At 36.6% G+C, this 24,119-nt stretch overlaps 1 protein-coding gene across 3 annotated transcripts in view; it reads left to right on the top strand.

Annotated features, from left to right (window-relative positions):
• Positions 1-24,119, top strand: part of LOC121317438 (kelch-like protein 29) — a 147,202-nt gene that overhangs the window by 1,136 nt on the left and 121,947 nt on the right. The window lies entirely within an intron of this gene.

The raw sequence follows: 24,119 nt of genomic DNA, 5'->3' as shown, positions 1-24,119 counted from the left end.
ATTGTTAATTGTACACGTAGGCTTTGTATGCTGGTCAAAGTTTTCAACTTGATTACATTGTACTTGTTCTTTTTATTACCGTGTAAAGTAATCAAACATTGAGGCAGCTTTAACAGAGGACGTCAGAGTCCAAACATCTCCAGATTTTGTGATGGTGATTGATCTTTCGCTTACACATTTTTAAATTATTTGGGGGATCAGAGAATACTGACATTGGATTAATCTACTTCTCTTCAGACTCGATCGCACACTTGTGGAACCAGGTTATTGCATTTCAGGACATATTGTTGACATTTCGAAATTGAAAGGGAACCATACGAATTTGATTATATAGTATTTATTATATAAGCCTCTGTGTATTGTGCCCAACAATATTTTAAATAAATACATTTGTGTATTTTATTTCAGCATGGGTGTGCAATTTCTGAAAAATAATTCTTGTCCAAGGGACAAAATGCTAAACAAATCTACCTGCCCCGCCAAGTGAACAAAACAGACAAAAAAAAAACTATATAACTTGTAGGATTTTGGTTTTATTTAACAGTGAACACAATCAATCCGTGATTAACAGATGCAGATCTAGCCTGTAGCTTGACTGGCTCACTAAATTCTTCAAGGTACACAAAGTTCCCTGTGATCCCACCTCACCTCAACACCTCACCTCAACAAATGTATTTAAATTTGTCATTAAATAATTTAAACAGTAAAATTTTTGAAAACATCATTTAAGTATATACTTCTAGTCAATGTATGAGTAACATGATATGATTACGTATGCTAAGAAAATCAATGAGTTTATATGGAGTTACTTCGACCAAAATTCAAAAAAAGCCTGGTATTTCTGTTTCTAAAACAACTCTAAGCCCCCCCCCCCCCCCCCCCCCCCCCTTTCTCTAAGCTGAGTAACTTCTGATGTACAGGTGTTTTAGTTTGTTGCATCACAGATACAAAATCATGCCAGCTATTACTGCTGCTTTATGGAATTCTGATTTTTTTTCTTGACGTTCTTTCAGTTTTGTAATGGCCGAACCCCAGATTTTTAAAGGACTTTACATTTTTTTTACAATTCTACCAAAATGCCCTCTATTTACAGTAGGTTCCATCAAATTCTGCAAAGACAAAATCTGTTTTTTCTTTCTTATTTTTATTATATACTTTTTTTTAACAGTGAGGGCAACATTCCCTGTACTACTCTCACTGAAAAATAAATACATACATTATTAATACATAAACATTTTGCTAGAGGTGTGCAGTCTAGGGATTGGGGATTTAAAAGTATAAACTCTAAAGAAGTGGATAAACGTTGAATTATATGCTCAACGTGTAACTGGTCACGTGCCAGATCACCAAGCATTTTTTTATGTATTAATTTTAGTAATATATCACCACAAACAGCAATCTGTCGCGCTTCCAACTGCTGTGGTGCCACAGTAAGGGTGGATATTATAAAAAGGAAGGGGTTGGCAATTGCCTTCAAGTAGTTTTTCTAATTGCTCCAACAGAAAGATTGACACTGGGGCGGGTTTTATTCTCGGTCGATCTGGAGCGTCATTGGTACAGTGTGTGTTCATGCTGTAGTGGGTGTGGTATGGTTCAGTCGACACAGGCTAAGGAAAACATTTATTTTTTTCTAATGTTGTTTATTTAATTTTCTTTAATAAAATTGCATATTTAAACAGTGGAATGAGGCCAAGCCTCTTTTTAGGAACCGGATAAGAAAATCGTGGTATCAAAATAATTATGCCAAACTAAATTGCTGTACCACAAAGACACAAGTTCATCATTTGAAATGAAAACATTCAGAATTACTGTGGATGGAGGTAATGAATAAAGTAAAAAAGAAACATCCATAAACAACAAAATGCGCTGAATGGTGACTGTGAATACGTATAACACCAAAAAAATAAACTGGTTTTCCCGTTTGTGGCACCGATCCCTGAACAGTAGAGTTAATATAACAATGTATTGGAATCTATGCATTTGATAGATTCTGAAACATATGGAAGCTGTGTTTTATTTATTATTACCGGTTTTGTTCGATTGAATATAATATAATGCAAAAAAATATATAATAAAAAGAACAGTTTAGTTTATTCACGTTGTGCCCAAAGGGCCAGCACATGTAGTCTCAGTAGCGCAGTACAAATACAAAGAGACATTTGCTTAGTTAAAAATAATAAAACGAATGCTTCTAAAAAGACCAAATTGCCATTGATATTTTTTTTTGTTTCTTAGATTCTATTGATTTTATTAGTATTGCATGCAGGACAGCTGCTATAAGATTGTTACTTTTATTAAAAATGTGTACGGATGAATCTTCTGGTTAATCGCAGGTTTTCTAGAACACTTTCTGCTGGTTTAAACAACATGATCAATAAACTTAAATTAGCTTTTTATTTTCTGGCATCTTATTGGCTAGTACCCTTGGCGGGAACATTAACTTTCAATAGATGACAAGGAAATACAAAGTACCAGCATAAGTGCCTTTTCACCTGGACAGATATCCATGAGCCACCTACTCATCAGGAGTGACCATGTCTTCTTTTTCAGATCAGTTGCCTATTTTCTGAGTGCAATAAGACCATCTAGGGTGGCGGTATTGGGAAATACCGGCACTTCTAGGGGCTATAAGGCCCTTGGCGGTCCGGTATTGCCCAATACCGTCAACCCTGTTGGGTCTGATTGCGATTAGAAAGTGGGCAACTGATACGAAAAAAAAAAGGCAAACCAATTAATCTTAGACAACTTTTACCTTAGGATGTGAAAACTGCTGTTGAACTTGTAAAATGATTACATTGCACACAGTACACTAATAGTTATCTATTATTATTACATGCACTGTTTTTAGTAATCGAGGTGATCATTTTAATTCATTTTATTTTTATTTATTGATATCTTTAAAATGTACACACCAGGAAAACCTCATTAAGTTGGCACGTGTGAGATTGCTTCAAGGGATCCAAATATACTTTACTACAGTATGTGACATATTATTTTGGCTAACTACTGCACATGGATATTGAAAACATTACTAATATACCTAAATGGGTACCTTACCAAAACAGCAATCTTAAAATTGGGTTTACATCATAATGAGTTATCTCATTAGTGTATGAATATCAATGTCAATGTCTTAATGTGATCTAAATACTTATCTTGCAATACAGTGGTTGTGTAAGAGGAGAATGAACATTTTACCCATACATTACAGTAGCTTGCAAATAAAATTACAACTCGTGTCAGAGTTGAAGTGAAACATTAAGTAGAATTAGAAGGGATTGTTGGTTAATGGTCCATGAACTGCTTTGAATACAATGTTCCACATTTCAGTAACGAAATAAATCTGTGCAGAACTAAAGTGTCCTGGGAAGAGCATGGTCTAAACATTTTAAAAATGTTAGAACTGGCTTAGAAAGTGAGGAATAAGATTTAACTGGTGAGTTTTGTATACTGATAATTCATCAGTCACACCAATGGCAAAACCAAGAAGGTTTTGTTGATGGATCTATCCCAATCCTTTCAAAGTTTTGGGCTTGCATATATGAGTAGTCTCATGCTGAATCCAATACAATATGAGAAAATCCTAAATTTTCACACAATGGCCCTACAGTGTACCAATCACATTTACAAAATAGAGACAAATCATGTACAATATAATCCGTTTAATTTATTTGCAGTTAATAATGGCACAGGTATCATTGTCCATCCATCAACAGTCCAAAGCACCTTTGACCATTGTTCCATACTCCAATTTCTGTGTTCCTGTGTATATTTTAGATTTTAGCCTTTTAGTCTTGTTCCCCTTTCTTAACAGAGGTATTTTTTTTTACTGCAACACATCCTTTAAGTCCTCATTTCAAGAGTGACCTTCGTACTATTGATCTGATGGACAACACCACCTGTGCATTCTGCCAGTTCTGTTGTCAATTCAACCTCTTTTTTTTTTTTTTTTTTTTTTACCCTTTCATAAAATCTATAATTCGATGCATCTGCTTTTTTGGGGAACGATATATCGATAATGAAAAATTAGGCATTGCCCCAGCCTTAACTGCATCCTCTGGGATATTCTGCATAAATAATAAGGGAAATGTAAAACCAGGAATTGCTTTAATATTATTTTTTGTTCAAGTATGCTTTTAATGCTTACTGTAAAAGTTTTCTTAAACACTTTTTTTTTTTTTTATTTATGTATTTATTATTTCAATGCAGTTTGATATCCTATAATCTGCACTAAGGCTATTCCTCATTTAGTAATCTTGCAAAGCACAAGCAGTGCTTACTTAACAAAACAATAATAATAGGTTGGGATAACTTGTAGGAGAGACTGCAGATGTTGTCATAAGGCAAAAGCAGCCTAGTGTTTGCATACACGTTTTGTAGAATCGGTCATATACAGTGTAAACGTTTTCTCGTATAATCATAGTGCCAGATGATTAACAAAACAATAATAATAGGTTGGGATAACTTGTAGGAGAGACTGCAGATGTTGTCATAAGGCAAAAGCAGCCTAGTGTTTGCATACACGTTTTGTAGAATCGGTCATATACAGTGTAAACGTTTTCTCGTATAATCATAGTGCCAGATGATTCCTCATTTTTTATACTTTGAAAAACGATTCTGTAAAATAAGCATGGCTGTATTCTGAATGGCCGTCCTAATATCTCCTACAATACATGTGCAATGGGAATGATTTTGCGCTCTGGTTAGGTGACATGAGATTTTCAAAGCTTGGTAATGAGTCATTGTTATAGTAAAATAATAGCTTAAATTACCTATTAAAAAATAAATAAATAAATAAATAAACAGTACCACATGTCTTCACCAGGATTGTCCTAATGTGTTGCAGGGTAGACATGCTGTACAAAGGAAGCCCAGAGATGACCCTTACAGTACATTATTCTTCACTCTAACTGCATGCTAAACAGTAGTTTTGTATCTTGAAGGGGGAAAAAGGAAATTGGTTTGGAAAAATAGCAAGATGTGTAGGGAGCTGGCAGTGTATGATATATGAAATTTGTCTAGGCTTGTCTGTGATGGAGATTGAACACACTGCCTAATGTAATTGCCCCTGATTGAATGAAATGCATGCTGTATTTTTTTTTCCTTTTTTTGTAGCTGGATCTACAGTTTATACAAAATTCTTGCGTGATCAGTTTCTGTTGGTAGACATAAATACTGCATATGTTTAAATGATATAGCCTATAGAATGGAAAGGAATGGACTGTCTCAGACTCTTAGATATAAATGTTATTCATAGAGGTCTGTTCTCAGTCCCTGGAACACTAGTCCATTTTCCAGAATCTCACAGTTCTATCTCGAATTTATTTCTACAATTTCAGTTTGGAGAATTATATTTCCTGTACAAGACAAAACTCTCAAAAATCTCCTGTAAATGTGTTTTTTTTTACTCTTGTTATAGGACAGTTAAGTACAGTAAATATTTACTATTGATCTCTATTAAAACTGTGTTGAATGGGAACATTTCCCTCTTATCTGCTTTCACTGTCCAGATGCTACCCTGGAAAGTTAAACTGCCTGAGAGTACTGCTGTTAATGCCACTGAATCTTCTTTTGATGAGCAGGCATCACTGTTTATTGCTTACAGTTATTTACTAGTTGTGTGCTTATTACCTAGCTGTACTGTAGTTGTTATATAGACCATGCATTTCCACTGTGTTTTATCAGACATATTCATTATTCAAGCTGTACAAACAATTAAAATATGCCAGTGGTGATTTATAGCAATGAAGAGAGCACCTCCAGATAGTCTAACAATAGTTTTTAAAGTGCTCTCAGTTGTAATAAACATAATGCATCAGTCGTCTGCCCCCTTGAGGATTGTAAGACAATGTACTAACCTTCTGTCAGAGACCATAGTGGAGCTCACATGGAAGGCGGAAAAGGCTGAAAAGGCACCCCACATACACACGTTTGGCTTATAATTTAAAGCAAAAGAATGACAGAACGGGTTTATTATTTAAAGTTCTGTATTGAATAAACATTGCTAAGCATTTGTTAAATATTTAATTAAAGAAAGGGCTATCAACAGTAAATGCCCTTTTAAAATGTCACCAACACAAATATAAACTACAAAAATAAGTTATGTTGTACTTGAAAACTTCTAGTAAATTGTGCTTCAGTATGAAGTCACATTGTGCATAAAAAAGCAGCTCCATTATTTTTCAATAGAAATAACTGTGAACAAAGAACACAAAACAAAAGAAAGGCAGGCTCCAACCCACACTAATGTACTGTAAAAGGTTATAAGCAGGCGATGTAAAGACTGCAATACTTGAATTCAGTGCTGGAAAAGTATTCCATTCTGTGCGACTAATGAACGCAAGATAAAATATTTTTCTGTCTGATGGATTTATTTTGCGTCTAGGACGCAAAATTTTGCACTGACGCGACCTCTGATGAGAGAATGTGGCTGCTCCTGATTAGAATGACTGGTGTTAATTGGCAGCAGCCCTATCGCATAAAAGGAGAGCCCAGGGCTCTATTTGAAGGAGGGAGTTTGTTGAGTTTTTGTTTTGCGTGTTGCAGTTTGTTTAAAGATCTGGTCAGTGAAGGTGAATGCCCAGCCTAACAGAAGTTTTTGTGTTTTGTTAAACCTTTATTTTTGCCCTTGAGCCCTTTTGTTTGTGTTATTTTTGTTTATTAAAGTGCAGTTTCCCTGTGTCTGTCTCCTTCCCTGCTGGGCCCACAGTGCTATCTTGTCACAAGTGATTATTGAGGTCTTTGTGTTTGCATTTGTGTACTTATCTGACTGATTTTCTTGGAAAATGAAATGTTTTTTTTTTTTTTTTTTTTTTTTTAAACATTGTGGATGTCTCCTGAAAGTAATATGAATCCTTTGGCTTAGGCTAAATTAGGGGTAGTTAGGCCATTTTAATTAATAATGCCCCATGAATAGCATTTCTGCACAGTTTATCAGATTATAATAGCCTATTGCTTATGTTTGTAGCCATTAAAAAAAAAAAAGTAATGAATTTATTCAAAGTGCAAGACACAAACTTACTGTAGGAGCAGAAATTGCTTGCAGTCATTTGTCAAGGGGTTGCTGTTTCTTACACAATTATCAGCAGCTATTATACAGTATGCTGGAGTGTATTAGTATGAAGGAAGACAGGTAACCTTTAGGTGATGGGATTCCACTGAAAGCAACTTGCTTTGCATGCAAATACACACAGGCAAGCAGGGACTAAAAATAAGAACAGCAGCTAGCTGGTGGGTTTTCTGTCAGTTGGAATGCTGTAGATTGCTTTCTGGAACCCATGATTTTTTAATAAAGCCTGGCAGCTGAACAGTATAATTTTGAATTAGTTGTCCCATTTCCTTAGTTTTTATGTTGTATGTTTTGATTAGGTGGTACAGTACAAATGGTGTCAATCATACTTTAGTGATACTGTATTTAAAATGATGGTGATTGCGAGGCAGTAGTCTGTGACACATGTTTGTTTCAGCGGTTTCAGTTGTAGGTATTTAAGACACTATCTTGTTTATATCCTGACATCTGTGGTTTCAGTAAAAGTACCATTGTTATTGACCGTATACTGTACCTTGGCATGTGGAACAGACCTACTGGACCCAGACAGTGACTGTAAAACAAAATGTTTCATACTGGTAAAAGAACTACTGAGAATTAGAAAATAGACTGTAGATTTCTTTAACCAGTATGAGCCCCCTAATCTCTGGTAAGAACCTTTTGAATGTTATCATTCAAACTAGATATTTAATCTGTGTTTCAAATCAATCCGCTGGAAAAAATACAGTAGTCATTTATGTACCGTATATTCCTTCTTGTACAAACCCTTCTGAATTGTTTTTTCTGCTTCCTTTCTGTCCTATACGTTCAATCTATTTAAATATGGTATAGTAAATAAAAATAACGAGAATAGTGTTTGATTACAGTGGCAGTACAGCAGCCACAGCAGGGATAGCAGCTAGTCTCCAGTTTGAATGACAAGTTGTAGAAATCAAACAACTGGAAGGAGAATTACTTTCAGCATATAACAACAACACAGGCATGGTACTCTCTTCTCCAACAAAGCCAAACTTTACAAACCCACTGTGAACAAGTTACTGACAAACAACACAATTAGTATTGCCCCTTTTAGGCAACTAGATTTTTATTTATTTAATATTTACTTATTTTTTACTTTTGCTAATAATATAATAATACATTTTAGGACCCAACAGTAACTTTAAATATACTGAAACTTACACAAATCTGCATACAAATCTTAATTAAAAAAAAAAAAAATTAAGTTGCTGGTACTTTTATTCTTTTACATGTTTTTACATTTGAGGTAGATAAAAGCAAACCATTCAAAAATCATGTTCGTTTTTGTGTACAAGGTACCTAAACTGAAGAAAAGATCCATGTAAGAAGACTTTTTTTTTTTTTTTTTTTTTTTTTAGCGTTAGCACTATTTGAGTTAGCATTGCACCATACAAACATGCATACTGTAATACTGTAAATTACTAGAATAACAAGTCAGGTTTTTATAGTGTTATCATAAGAGCATTGCACTAAGGTAGAAAACCATACAGCAGGCAAAGCAAATACAGTGCACTAAAAGACATGGAAAAACCTGTCCGAACCCTTTGGAATTTGAAATTTACCTGGCTCTGCGGTGTGATATAGCACTGTATGATGTAATAGCTACACTCTGATTGGCTAGTGATTTATAAAGAAACTCAACACATGGACATTTTAGGAGAATATGGTTTGTTATGTAGGGCTGTGGTACAGTAATCCCTCTTGTTTTATGCTTCTCTCGTTGCTTTTTTGGAGACAAAACAGTTCCAGGTGGCTGCTAACAACTCTTTTTAACCTTTTATTTTCCCCCTACTAATTCTTTGCTTCAGTTTTGGTGTGTTCTCAAATCCAGGGTCTTCCAAGCACAGGCTGAGTATGGTTGTGAACATCATCCAGAAACTTATATTGCTGTGGTCTTGTTTCTAACTCTTGATCAATACAGCCAATATTGTTTCATGGGATAAAATTTAAACAACAATTGGAATTGGGTTCAGTGTACAGTACATTTGTATACCGTACTTAAATGGATTATGCTGGATTTAAAACAAACAGAAGCCCCACACAAGATAGTATTGTTTCCATATTTACATTTTATAAGAAAACAACATGTCCATTGCTTCCAAACAGCATTTTCCTAAATCTTTTGTAATATGTATAGTGTGATTTGTGAGAGATATTAGAATTAAAGGTACAGAATTTGGGGTGGGGGGTGGGTATTAGGCTTATAAATATGACAGAAAATAGGAATTGTCCACCTGTTTCTCAGGAACAAGAGTTGGCACCCAGTGCTGAAATTGTTGTTGTAGCAGCTGCCTACTGCATTAGGCACACAATCCACTGTACATACTGTACAAAGTATATAAATCTAAAAGTAGTAATATTGGGATAAGAGTAGAGCGTGCTTGAAGAGAAAGGGTGTGTCATTACCAAATTTGCTAATATTGCCTGTCCAGGACCTTTGCAAACCCTAAAAAAACACTTTCTTAATCTACACAGTGCTGCATTTAAGCCTCCATCTCAAATCCAGGGTTTACTACCTCTGTACTAACTAATCTTGGCCTTATATATATATAATTGTATTGTATACTAGTATACTGTATAAGTGTAGAATTATATATTGTGTATGTTTATTAATTTATATTTAAATGGTCCTTTTTGGATTAACACTTTAATAGTTACAGTACTATGCTTAATATTATTTTAAAGATAAGCTTGCACTATCCGTTTGTATATAAAAAAGCAAAAAACACAGCATCCGATTGAGGTAAATGTCTGTAAGATAGCAGTGTGGCTTCTGGAAATAATTAGAAATGGTATTAAAGCCTCTCTTGCACAATCTTTGCTCAATATAATGCCTTCACCAGATGTATCTTCTATGGAGGTGGTTTAATAGCAGTTGAGCTGAAGTGCCTCTTCCAGTTTGACAGAGGGTATTGAATGTTGGATTATTTAAAAATGAAAGGCATTTTGATTTTATACGAAGAAACCTCAGTTGTATGTGTGTTATTAGGTATACTGTATGTGAAGATGACTTAAGGAACAGGGTGTGATATTTGAATCCTGTTTTCACCCCCAAAAAATTCAGTGGGTTTTTTCTTTATTTTTGTTTACATGGTTATCAACTCTGTGATGCACGGGGACAGCAGCATACATTTAAATCTAATATAACAGGTTCTCAAGGGGCAGACAGAGAGGCCTTATCTCATTAACAACACAAAGGTGTTCTTTGTCTAATCTGTGCAGGGCTAAGATTCAGTCAGCAGGGAGCACATGGCTGCATGCTGGAAATTGGATTACGCTGATCAGGGAAGGGATCAGGGAGGAAAGGAATGTGGATTTAGCCTATTAATGCTGTTCTAACCACTAAACCCAAATGTTAAATCAGACTTTATAGGAATTATGATCAGTAATTTGTAACATTTTTGACTGGATTTATAAAGCTGTTGCCATGCTTTTTATTTTTAGTATTCACTGTGATAATTGTGTGGTACTTGTAATAAGTATACAGTAGCTGGTAATTATCAAGACTTGGAGAAACATGCCATAGTCTTTCAGTAATCATACTATGTAGTGTATGTTTACAACAAGTAACTCCACTGATGATGTTGTATAAAGTTACTCTAACAAAACGTGTAAACTAAAGGCACTTTTTTACTCTACAGGGCCATTAGTAAGTTTACCACATGAGATATCGTGCATTGATGTGGTAAACTTACTTTCTAATCACCCTGTATGTATTATTACTATCATTGTTTTAAACCACTTATCGTGAATTTTTATGTTGTCTCAGCGATGCAAACCCACTTACTGATTGGTAGGACTGAGGATCAACGGGGGCCTCCATTACCGCTGTTTTCATAGCACTCAGAAATGTTTTAAATCAAGCAGGATCAAGCTTTTAATTTACTAAAGATTATAATTGCAATTTTGTTTCTTGCCAAGAGTACTCTTGAGCCACGCTCTGGGCAGGCTGCTGCTTCGTTACAGTCTCTGCAAAACAGAACAAGTAACTTCTGCTATTCGCCCTGCTGCGTGCGCTATGGTGTTCACAAACAAACAGTATGCCTTTTCAGGGGCGTAGTGTACATTGAGACCGCCGGAGGGCGACCTCTGTAAATATCAGCTCTACATTTTTGAAAGAAACTGGAAAAAAAAAAAAACATATATATATACACACACACACACACACATACATACATACAGTATGTGTGCTATGTCTTTGTAACATTACTGTGATCTCGAGCCGTATACAAATTTGACAGCTGGGGTATTTAAATTTAGCGCCAAACAGACGTGTTCGCTTCTTATTGGTCAGTTTTCCTAGTTACGCCACATGTAGCTCCAGAAATGGATTAAAGATTAAGGATCAGTGGAGCCTAATCCAGATCTGCTTAATACAGCACCTTCACATGATCCGACTCCAGTGATCCCAGATCCAATCCCATTTTTTGTTCTCGTTAGTATAACATGCCCCTAGAGCAGCGGGCAGTCCAGTAAAATTAGTGAACAATTTGGTACTGTACATTAGATGTCTTCACAGGTCCAAATTAATCAACTCGACCACGAACCATCAATTATTTACCCGACCCGATGTAAAATTCTTGTTATTAAACCCTGATCCAACCCGGCCTGAAAAAACAATAGAACACTTTTCTTTTCCCCAGCTTAGTACATGCACTGACTAGATACAGGATTAAAGCACTATTTTGTTTCCAGTCAACCTGGAAATCTGGCTGAACTACAGACAGTGTTTATTCCATCATGAACCTACACAGAGGACAGTAAAATTTAAAATATATAATATGTTTGTGTAAAAGATACAAAGATAAATACATTATCTGAAGTTCAAATGAACTGAAGTACGATCTCGTAAACGCGTGATTTTATTACAAACTTAATATGAGCAAATGTAATGGAGATGTAAAATTTGTGTTTTGCAAAATTTGTTTTCTCTTTGTCCATAATAACAACCAATGATTCCCACAGCACAGACTTGCATTTTAATGAGAGCTTTTGTTCATGGAATCCATTTCTCCGACTTTTCAGAATGATGATTCTAAAAGAAATCCCTTCAAGCCATGGCGTGCTACTGGGGGAAGCCAATCCACGCAACAGGGTTAAACAGTGGTTTTTAGTACCAAAGAGAGCCTCTTTAATACTAATCGACAGTTTGTGTATTGCTGAGTAAACAAAATCTGACCCGACCTTACCTGAGTTGTGTGACAATTGTTCACCTCAAAACCCGTCTGGTACGGGTCTGGTCTCTGGTTCTTGAGTCCGAGTAGACCCGCGAAGACCTCTGCTTAAAGAAACCAATCTGTAATAGGGCTGGTTATCGGCAGTGTCTTCATACTTAACGCGATGTGAGGGTCACGTACAATTTGTATCACGATACTATGAAGCATGAAACATACAATTCACACAGTTGTTCTCATTTGCTTGTGCAAGTGTTTGCAGTAACACAGGCAAATCACTTTAGGTCAAATAAGCTTCACAAGTCTGTTTTGCTTTTTGTTTCCTGTTCTTTAAAATGTATTTAAAACAAAATTACAAATCGGAGCTCCAGACAAAGTTTTTGTCTTGGGAGCCAATGGCTCAAGGCCAAATAAAAACGCGGTCGCCAAATTAAATTGCTGGAGATTAGTTGGTTGCTACCATATTCATCTGCTTAAAAGGCAACAACTTTCTAAGACACTAAAGTGATAAGTTACTGTTTTAGTAATGCCTGTACTCGCTTGTTTGTTGCCACATTCAGCTGAGTGGTTAATCTATGCAGCTGATGACTGCAATGACCTCGGCATGTTCATATTTTAAATATTTTGCATGTGTCGTGTCTGGAAGTTGGTGATGCACCTCTGATTGTGTACAGTGAAACAGCATGCTCTGGCTCCCATGCTCGGTGTTGGTAAAGTCTAACAGCATGTAACACAGACAGCTTTTCCTTGTTACCGTTTATTTGTCAGTAGAAACAAGTTTTAAATTGCAGTGAGTTGGTTCTGCTATTTACGATAATAAATACATTTTTACACTTGCTCACATTTGGTCTCTGTCACAACTGTTGCATGACACTGGAGCTCCCATATTCTGCTAGTGTTAGTACAGCACCTTTCTGTGCTTGCAAGCATTTGTATTAGATGAAGTTGTTGTTGTTGTTATTATTATTATCATCCTTGCGGTTCAGTATATTAAAACATAATAAAAAGCTTTTTTTTCCCCTAACAGACCGATGTCCATAGCACATTCATAAATATTGGCACATGGTCCTAAAGTACTAGGGGACATACAGCATTTCACTAATCAATCACTACTGATTGCTGCAGAGTGCCTTATTGTACCGAACCTGATGTATATCAAAGGCATTTCCCCACAGGATGTGTGTGGTGGGAGGGTGTAGTGTCTTTCAAAGTACTGTAAATCCATGAATATTTGTGAATCTCACCCATAAAACCTATTTTGCTCCAGAAATGTTGGCAACCTATTGAAATATACAATGTAGTGGAATTTGATGTCCGTGCCACAAATGTTTGGTTTTTTTTTTCAATACGTGAAACGCACAATAAAAGGCTCGCAAATATTTGATGGCTTTACAGTATGTGAATGGTGTACCAATAAGGTGACCACATGGCTCCGTGTTGAGCTGGACAGTTTGGGATAGCGTTTCAACTCGCAACTCAGTGCATTCTGGTATGTTTTACCTGTCTTAGGTACCATTCTTTAAGAGAAGCAGGACTACGCTTACCAGAATTGCATTGGGTTGTGAGTTGAAAATCCTGAACTATCCCAAACTGTCTCGCTTAACACAGAGCTATATGGTCACCTTATGTACCAAACATTCCATCAATAAAAACTGGCCTGTATGATTTCTCCTTTTTGTTTTGTCTGGAATTCAATTACTGTCAACTGTAGCTAATCTTTCATCAGTGTGTTGTGGTTTGAGGTTGAGCGGATCGAGATTGCTCTGAAGGAATCAAATTAGTTTTTGGAAAAAAAAAAAAAAATTCAATAAATAGATTTGAATACATTTCTGTATTTTGTACAGCTCTCTTTGAGTGTTCAGAGTTCTTTTCAGAATTCTAATTGTTACATATTTGCCAACAATGTCACAGTTCATTTCAGAATTTGTTTAGCTTGTAGTTACATTAAAAACTACATTTAATTCCCACAACTAGTTCTAATACAAAAGTAATTGTTATTTGCCAACACTGTCCTAGTGATTATCAGAATATTTGTAGCTGTCGGATAAATTTGCGTCTACATTTTAATTCTCATATTTTTTTAATTACTATTATATATTCTTTTGCTATTGTGTGCAGTTTATTTAATTGATTGCTATGTATTGCAGTAACTACTGTAAAATAATTTTCACACAAAATGGTTGCGTACAGAGGAGGTGGCAAGGATGATGGAAACTGACAGTGACTCCAGAGGCAGACCCTGGTCTAATTCAATCCACTCTGGTAGTGTCTTTTACCCCACTATCACACCCGGTGATGTCATTGAACAAGAGGATTCCACCTCTTCCACGGAAGAGTCAGTTAGAAATCCAGAAAGTGGGTCTAAGGAAGAGCCTGCATGCCCCAGGAGACCAAGGGAGTATGTGCCAGTGTACAATTGAACTACCCCCTCCCCCGGACATACTGCGCTGTGTTGATACTCCAGGTCCAAAGGTGGATATTGCTGGCTTCACCTCTCTGCAGTATTTCCAGCTTTTCCTCCCTGTTAACCTGTTTGAGCAGATGGTCACCATGACCAACAGGTATGCTGCGCAGTTCCTACAGCAGCTCTATTTGTGGGCAAAGGACCACATGCCTTTGCTCACAAATAGAGAAAAAAACAAGTGTCCCAGAACTGAAAAAGCAGGAAAAGAGCAGGCCCAAAAAAAGGTGCAGGGTGTGTGCAAAGAAAGGCATCTGTAAAGACAGCCACTGCTGTTTCCTGAAGTGCCCCTCACACCCAGGTCTTTGCCATGAACTGTATCAATCAAAGATTGAATATTGGAAGTAAGCCACAGCATATCTATCTGGCCTGTCCCACAGTTAATCTCCCCATCACTTTGGTGGGGTGTGACAGGCAAGAGCCCAATGTTCTAAATATGTTTGATGTCCCAGCAAACCTTAGTACCTGCAGAACATGGAAATCTACATTTGTAGGTCACGTGTGCATTCTTTAGGGCATAATTGTGGAACTAAATATAAATTTGTCATTTTCACCACATTAAGTTGTTTTGCCTAATATCAGAGGGGGTTATAGGTAACAGGCTTTAGGGGTGGGGGTTGTGTTACCCAACCCTGAATTCAATAATTTGTGGGGATTAAGAAAATGTGTCTGACCCTGGTTACTTTGCTGCCCACAGGGAGTTTTGCCATGCTAAATGTGGGGAGGTGCCACATGCCAACATCAGCAGAATTATTCATGGAAAATGCCTGCCAGGGTGTGTCTTGTTTTGAGGTTTATTGCAGCCAGAAACCTCATGTAAAAGTAAACTTGTTTGGTATCCCTGCAAACCTTACAACCTGCAGTTTCAGAATAGTGTTCCAGCTTCCATTTTAAACAGTATATGCAAAGGGGTCAGAAAATAGAGACCAAAGTAAATAAATAATATATGTAAGGCACGTGCTGTACTTTTATTCCAAGCAGAATAATGTCATAGTTTTGAATTTTGTATTTATCTAGTTTGATGTGCCCCAAAGTTCACAGTATGAAAAATGCAAAGTTCATTTGACCTAGCAGTGTTCTGTTTTTTAATGTTTATTTTTTAATAATAGAAAAGTGTTAGAAAACTATTTTCAAATAGTCAACATATTGGCAATGTGAGTGTCACAGAGACGACCGAAGTGGGCGGCGTCAGACCCAGGAAAAGGAATGAACACAAAGACAGATGATGTGAAATGATGATGACGCTTGCTTGCGCCGGTTTATTGTAAATAAAATGTTTAAACACGAAAACAGAAACGGGACACGGCACTGGTAGCCAAAATAAAACAGACAAACAAAAACGGACTAATACTTAACAAAAAACAGTGAGCAGCTAGACACACAAACAAGGTGAGTTTTAAATAAACAAGTATCGTGCTGGTCCCACCAGCACATAATAGCAATTGAAATATTTAATTCTCCTTCCCTCTCTCTCCCGTTCTCCACTCACCGAACACCCAACCGCAAGTATGTGACAACGTGCATCTGTATATACTGTTGTGGTGGGATTCAATTACCAATTAATTATTCACTTGAATCCCATCACGTGAATTAAAAAGTGCAATTCCCCGTGCTCACATATTACTACATTTTACTTGCACGTGAAGTGCTGTGCAATCCTCGTGCCTAAATACACATACATTTTTAAACACTCGTGTTACACAGACCCGTTTATATCCCGTGTACCAATATCTATACACCAACATTTAAACACGCAACATATAACAGATAATATACACAGGGGCGGGCACTTTGTCCCAGTGAGGCATATACAATTTGTCTTATTACCATGTTAAAAAAAACTTTTCCAGGGATTTAGTGTTACATAGAAAACATCATTTTTTGTTTTATTTTGTATTTAACCTACAGTATCTGAATCAGTTGACCAGATATGCCCACAAATGCAACATCACTGAAAAGTTCAGATTGTGCTGAAAAAAAAAACAATATAGTTTTCCTATGTTTCTTTTAGGAGTTGTGAGAAATTGGACTTTGAAATGATTCAGTCACAAATTCAGGAAAAACCAAAAGCCCTAGCAGGAAAGGGATTAAAATGAGAGCCAGCATTTGAGTTCCCAATATTAGTAGCAAGTAACAGTTCTCTAAATGCAGATTCTTTTTAAAACAAATATAATTATTTATTTTTCTGGTTCACAAAGGTCCACTGGATTTTAAACCTGCCAGAGCAGGCTGAATTTTGCCGTCGTCCTGGTGAGATTATCAACATTAATAACCTGCCTCCACTCTGCATCCGTTTCGCTCAGCTGCTGGCAGGCTTGACAAAAACACCCTGAACGCTGAGAGTGGCAGGTGAGGCTGCTAGAGTACATAATAATAACTAATACTCTCTGATTACCAGTGTAAACACAAATTAATGCATGCTCATGTTTGTATTGGCAGATACAATTTTAGATAAAAATAAAAAACACAGTGTATCGATACAGGGGTCACTATCTATGATCGTATCAAAACATTGCGGTTCACCGTGTGAATGGATAAATTGGTACTCTATTCTATCACGCATTTCTTTCAGAAGAAGCCAACTCTAGCTAAGAATGTTCTGTAGTTTTAGTTCTTCTTGTATTAATATTGTTTTCAGTGCTGTGATGTTTAACTGCAATACATTTTGATAAATCAATGTTTTTCCTGCGCAATGGCAACGCCTTACCCCTCCCTCGATATAACGATTCATAGCTGTTAGTTTCTAGTACTTTATTGTGTTTTTGTATGGTGCCCCGATGTCATGGGCTAGAAGAAGTGGAGGTAATTCTGTCCATAAATTAACTGTTTGGCGACCAGAATTTTTTAACAGTTTTTAATACTGATGTGTTGTAGAAAATGTGTAAACCGGGCAGCTGAGTTTGCTTTATTTCTATTGGTTTATTTACTTCTCGTCACTTTAACTGCACATGCTGTCCAAGTATTGCCCTATATGGCATATGTTTATAGCATTACACTACTGTATCTTAGCTAATGAGCCATGTGTATTTAGCGCACAGGCCAATCCATAGGAGGATTGGCAAACTTTAAAGTAAAGTCTCTAAATCAGTATTTTCTAATTGTGGCATCATACAGTGCCAGCAGCCCTATCAGTCTGAGCACTAATATTAGTAATCTTGATTAACTTCAGTAGCAGTGAACCTAACTCATGTCTCTCAATGAAGGTATAAACCGATCTATTTATTTATAAGTTCTATTCTTGTCCTTTTAATATCACATACTTCTGACAGTGAATTGGATAATTTTAGGTTGGTGTGGTTTTTCTGGGAGACTATTTGTTTTAAAGAATATGGGTCATGAAATTTCAAACGTCCGCCAATGTGGGGCACTGGGTAAAAAGAGTTAGCGACTTGTATTGCTTTGCAGTTTGTGTTAATCATCTCCAAGCTTCATATGATGATAACTTTCACCTTCGTAACATGAACAACTACGCCCCTGATTTTGCATGAGTTTCAAACAACCCCCCCCCCCCCCCAAAAAAACTGGCAATTAAAAAAACAGCAATCCAGCAACTATGGGGGTAAACTTGGACTTTTTATTTTTATACTATTACCATTTAAAGAAAACAAAATTGGGTTGTCTTCAGTTAATCTAAACAAAGGCTTATGCAAATAAAATACTGTGCGTCTCTTTAGTGCATTGCTGTCTGTACATGTAAAACACATGACACCAGGGAGAACAACAATATTTGAGATCTGTCTTTTTTGTAGTGACTCCTTTGTACTTGATAAGGGAATGATGATGATACCCTTGTGTTAATATAGAGGAGACAACCTCTGTTTTTTGCATGTCTTCTGTTTAAATTTATATGCGTGCTTTCATTGTATTGTTTCCAACTACCATACTATAGGTTCCCGTAAAAATAAATAGTGTGCCGAACCTGCAAGAAAAAAATGGTAACTCATCTAACATGTTTGTCCACCTCCGTGATCCCGTACTGTACAGAGACAATGGGAACTGCATCTTCCAATGGAAGTGATAGTCTACTAAGATTTTTTTTTTTTTTGTATTTTAAAGCTTTCTGTGGCTTTGCAAAGCAACCTATCAGATAGCTAGTACTACAAAAGATTAGGATTGTACAACACTGCAAGTGTTTCGTGTTTTGTTTAAAAAAACTTTTGTTAATTTAATAAGTGCCGCAGCACATTCATTACCCGATCTGCTGTGGATTGCTTTCATTTCACTCGCAGTACTGTGTGTTCATCTGGGTCTGGCGTCACCTCTCGGGCTAGCTTGCACAGACGTGTAGTATCACAATACTCGGTATATTGTGATGATTTCTGGACTAACTTCTGAAAGTTAATATCGTGACATCCCTAAATCAGTCTACCATTTGTTACACACAGTCTGAAGAATTTACGTAACTTTTGGTTGTCCAATTTTTCAAGAGGGATATTTGTGCAAACAAACGCCTCTGTCAGGTCAAAATGTAATGTGTTTCGTGATTCATGGATTTCAGTGGAACATGGAAGTCGATGTTTTTTGTTTCTTTGCAATTAAAGCAGTCGCAGTACTGCTCAGGATTTCTGCCTTTCTCTTCAGTGAATAATCACTGCATAGCACTATGCGCATGGCCAATAGTACACTCGGGCACACAGCAGAGCTGTACAGTTTTGTTAATGTTTTTTTTGTATGAAATGCAAATAATTATGAAATTTATTTTTATTTCTTAAGAATATTGAAAAAAATCGCAGTTTTTGGCTAATTTCATTATTTCTGCACAGCCTGTGAAATTGCGATATACACAGGGCCTTATTTATAATAAGGAACTTTTTTTTTTTTTAGGAGGCAAGTATTCTGATATCCAATATGGAAAATAGAATAGCTGCCAGAATAAAAATGTGTAGGGGCTGGCAGTGTATCCTGTCCAAGCATGTGATTTTGTAGATCCTAAAACCAATCTTTTGAGGCGTATTTAGAACTTTGGTGTAATTTTAAAACTGAAACAAATGGGGATTGTAAGAACTATTTCCAGCTTATAGCTGTTCTGACAGGACTGTAAGATTCTGCTCATGGTTCATCAGAGGTTCATTCTGTTGAAAGAAAACAAGTACATCACATTAAAGTAAAGCCATTGCCATGGTCTTGGTGCATATACACAACCACCAGGGGACTTGAAATGTCCCAAGAACAGTAACAGAACAGCTTAGAAAGTCAGATTTAGTCAGAAGGCAATTTATCAATGCAACATAACATAAGTATGAAAGCGTGCTTTATCTCGGTCATGCTAGCCAGCTCTTCAGAAATAGGCATTTGGGAGCAGACACTGAAAACAATAGCGACTTAGAAAACAGAATTTCTACCTCGACCGGAACATGACCCAGCATTTCATACCAAATACTTATTTTTGTCAATCGGAAGCTAATTTCTTGTCTTCCATCTGAAGGTCTACTATTAATGTATTGAAGTGTGTGTTTTTGCTTCATCCTGTTCTAATTTTACAAAAAAAAAAACCTGAAACATTAGTTTATTCTTGCTCTACACCCCCCAGGTCCCCTAGCAGACAGCATCCTCAGAAAGGTGTTTGTTAGCTGTTAAGCAGAACTGTTTGCCTAAATCCATACATCTTTACATAGATTTTTAAGGTTATTTCTACTTGTAACCTGTGATACTGTTTTATTTTCCCTTTTTTGACATAAATGCAGATGCATACATCTAGTTTGAAACTGAACCTCCCAGAATAGGTTGTTGAACTGAGAATGTTTTGTTTCTCTCCCGCTGTTTTACGCAGGTACTGGCATCATTAAATCTGCCAGTTGCACAATAGCTCTGTGATGAGTCTTTATTCCCAGTTTCTATCTCTGAGGACTGCAGATAATCGGTTTGATCCATCACTGTCATATAATTGAGATCTTAGCCAGCGTTGCTTCTATCAAATAGGAGGGAGAGGGGGGTTCTTAAGGAAGCATTGCTGAAATGCTTTAGATTTGAATTTGAATGTTTTACTGTAATTGTGTAGCAAGATAATATTGTACAACAGCATACTACATTCACTACATTCTTGGTGTGAGGTGTGATGGCTGCACCTGTACAGCAGATGTTTGAATAAACTACACTAAATTGGAAAATGTTAAAACAGAAAATATTCCAGGGTGATGCAGAATTTCACCCACATATAAAATGTGGCTCTATTAATGCTTAATTTACTTCGTTGTACTAATTAAATCACCTGTGTGATTTCATTTTTTTGTAGAATCATTTGAGATGCTGGCTAATTGTATGGCTTAAACACCTCAGCCAAAATCATAGATGCATGTACAGTAAAAATAATCCTATCAATGCTTTCATGCTTTTACACAATTTACTTCGCGTTTACAATTTGTTCAAATATACCATTCTCGGGTCCTGTTAAAAACAGAAAACGTCATTTGCTGTGGCTCTTGGATTTAATTTTGGATGAAAGCAGCATATGGAGGACCCATATATTGTGCCCAGGACTTCTTTTGAATCTTTAAGATTCCCTTTTATTTGTGAAATGTATTGTGTAGGTAGTGCTGTATCCAGTCTAGAGACTTTTGCATAAATTCATGAGAGCAAGAGAAAGTGTTTTTGTAATAAACCTCTCTCGCATTTTTTTTAATTTATTTTTTTTTAACATGTCATATAACCTTGAATGGATTCCAGATAGGATATGTAGAATCCATTTGCTGCGTTTCTAATGGGAATAGAGCTTCTAAGGGATTATTTTTTAACCTGACAAACTGGTGTGAATTAATTGTCAATTATGCAAAATAGTCCTTATATCACTACACTGCCCTCTGGCCTTTTAAAACTCTTATGTGTGTGGCCTTGATGGGCAGTCAAAACTGCACCAATTCTGTGCTGCATTACGTTATGTCTGAGTATCGTTCAAATACATCTTGATTTTTGGCAGTGGATTTAAATCTCGCTGTTCAGAACCAGTGACTGTGCTGGGCTGTCTGAAGGGCTAAACATCACACATAAACTGACTGGTGAAAACAGTGTGACCTGCTGCTGAAGCCTGCCATGCTCATCCCCTGGTGCATTGTTTTGGGAGTACGGGAGTGTCTTGTCCCGTGTTGCATAATTTGCAATAATAATCTGGTGCTTGTCACAATACATTGCACATGTCTTGGTCTGTCATGACCCACTTGTGACTGTAACTGTACTTTCTGGTGCTGGTTTTCTGCCATTCCAGGATCAAACAGGAGATACTGACTTGACAGACTTGTAGCGCTAAAGAATGAGCCAGTTGCACATGTGCTATCATGCCCCTTGTGAAGTCACAGAGATCCTTCTGCTTTCCTAATACTCTCAAAGATCTTTGGGATACTGGATCATGTGACCCCATCAATCTGCATACATGGCTGATTTTCTTATTTTATTTACAATATGGTTTGGGTATGTGACTTATTCACTCTTTATGCTACAGTGCATAAGCCTTGAAGAAATTCTTCATGCAGTGCAGTTTTCACAGCTGTTAAATCTTCCAATCACCAGGGTAAGCTTGCTGCCATCCTATGAATTTTACATAAGAACATAAAGTTTACAAACAAGAGGAGGCCATTCAGCCTATCTTGCTCGTTTGGTTGTTAGTAGCTTATTGATCTCATCAACCAGCTTCTTGAAGGATCCCAGGGTGTCGGCTTCAACAACATTACTGGGGAGTTGGTTCCAGACCTTCACAATTCTCTGTGTAAAAAAAAAAAAAAAAAAGTGTCTCCTATTTTCTGTTTTGAATGCCCCTTTGTCTAATCTTCATTTGTGACCCCTGGTCCTTGTTTCTTTTATCAGGTCGAAAAAGTCCTTTCGGTTGGAATTAGGTTGCCACGTAGTTTTCTTTGTTCAAGACTGAATACATTACATCTTTTTAGCCTGTCTGCATATGACATGCCTTTTAAACCTGGAATAATTCTGGTCGGTCTTCTTTGCACTCTTTCTAGAGCATCAATATCCTTTTTGTAGCGAGGTGACCAGAACTGAACACAATCTAATGCATTGCAAGTTTTAACATTACTTCCCTTGATTTAAATTCAACACTTTTCACAATATATCCGAGCATCTTGTTGGCCTTTTTTTTTTATAGCTTCCCCACATTCTTCTAAATGAAGACATTTGACTCAATAAAAACTCCTAGGTCTTTTTCACAGATTCCTCCTTCAATTTCAGTATCTCCCATATGATATTTATAATGCACATTTTTATTTCCGACATGCAGTACCTTACACTTTTCTCTTAAATGTCATTTGCCATGTGTCTGCCCAGTTCTGAATCTTGTCTAAATCATTTTGAATGTCCTTTGCTGCTGCAACAGTGTTTGCCACTCATCTTGTTTTTGTGTCATCTGCTTGTTTGCTTACTATACCAGAGTCTAAATCATTAATGTAGATTAGGAATAGCAGAGGACCTAATACTGATCCCTGTGGTACTCCACTGGTTACCTTACTCCATTTTGAGGTTTCTCCTCTAATCAGTACTTTCTGTTTTCTACATGTTAACCACTCCCTAATCCATGTACATGTGTTTCCTTGAATCCCTACTGCATTCAGTTTGAGAATTATGTGGGACTTCTTTTATGCGGGACTTTGTCAAAAGCTTTCTGGAAATCTAAATAAACCATGTCCTATGCTTTGCAATTATCCATTATGGATGTTGCATCCTCAAAAAAATCAATCAGGTTAGTTAGACCCGATCTCCCGTTCCTAAAAGCATGTTGACAGTCTCCCAGGATACTGTTACCATATAGGTAATTTTTCATTTTGGATCTTATTATAGTTTCCATAAGTTTGCATGTAATAGAAGTCAGGCTTACTGGTCTGTAGTTACCTGGTTCAGTTTTGTTTCCCTTTTTGTGGATCGGTATTACGTTTGCAATTTTCCAGTCTGTCGGTACAACCCCTGTGTCAAGAGACTGTTACATGATCTTGGTTAGCGGTTTGTAAATAACTTCTTTCATGTCTTTGACATGTCCCTTTAACACTTCTGCCTTGGTTATGCTAAAGTTATTTAAAACTGGATAGGAACAGGTTGACATGAGGGGCATGTTGTCTGTATCCTCCTTTGTAAAAACGTGTGAAAAGTAATCATTTAATATATTTGCTATTTTTTTTTCTTCGTCTATGATTTTGCCATTTGTATCTCTTAGACATTTAACCTCCTCTTTGAATGTTCTCTTGCTGTTGTAATATTGGAACAAAATTTTGGAATTGGTTTTAGCCCCCTTAGCAATGTTCATTTCTATTTCTCTCTTGGCCTTTCTAACTTCCTTTTTGACTTGCATTTGCAGTTCAGTATACTCTTTCTTTGTACTTTGTTTTTGGTCCCTTTTAAATGTTCTGTAAAGTGCCTTTTTTCGCTGTATTTTTTTTTTTAATTGATCTATTAAACCATTTTGGCAATTTTTTTTACATTTAGATTT

Source organism: Polyodon spathula, chromosome 6 (assembly GCF_017654505.1).
Source record: "Polyodon spathula isolate WHYD16114869_AA chromosome 6, ASM1765450v1, whole genome shotgun sequence".
NCBI classification, from domain to species: Eukaryota; Metazoa; Chordata; class Actinopteri; order Acipenseriformes; family Polyodontidae; genus Polyodon; species Polyodon spathula.
This window is presented reverse-complemented; position numbering and strand designations above follow the sequence as displayed.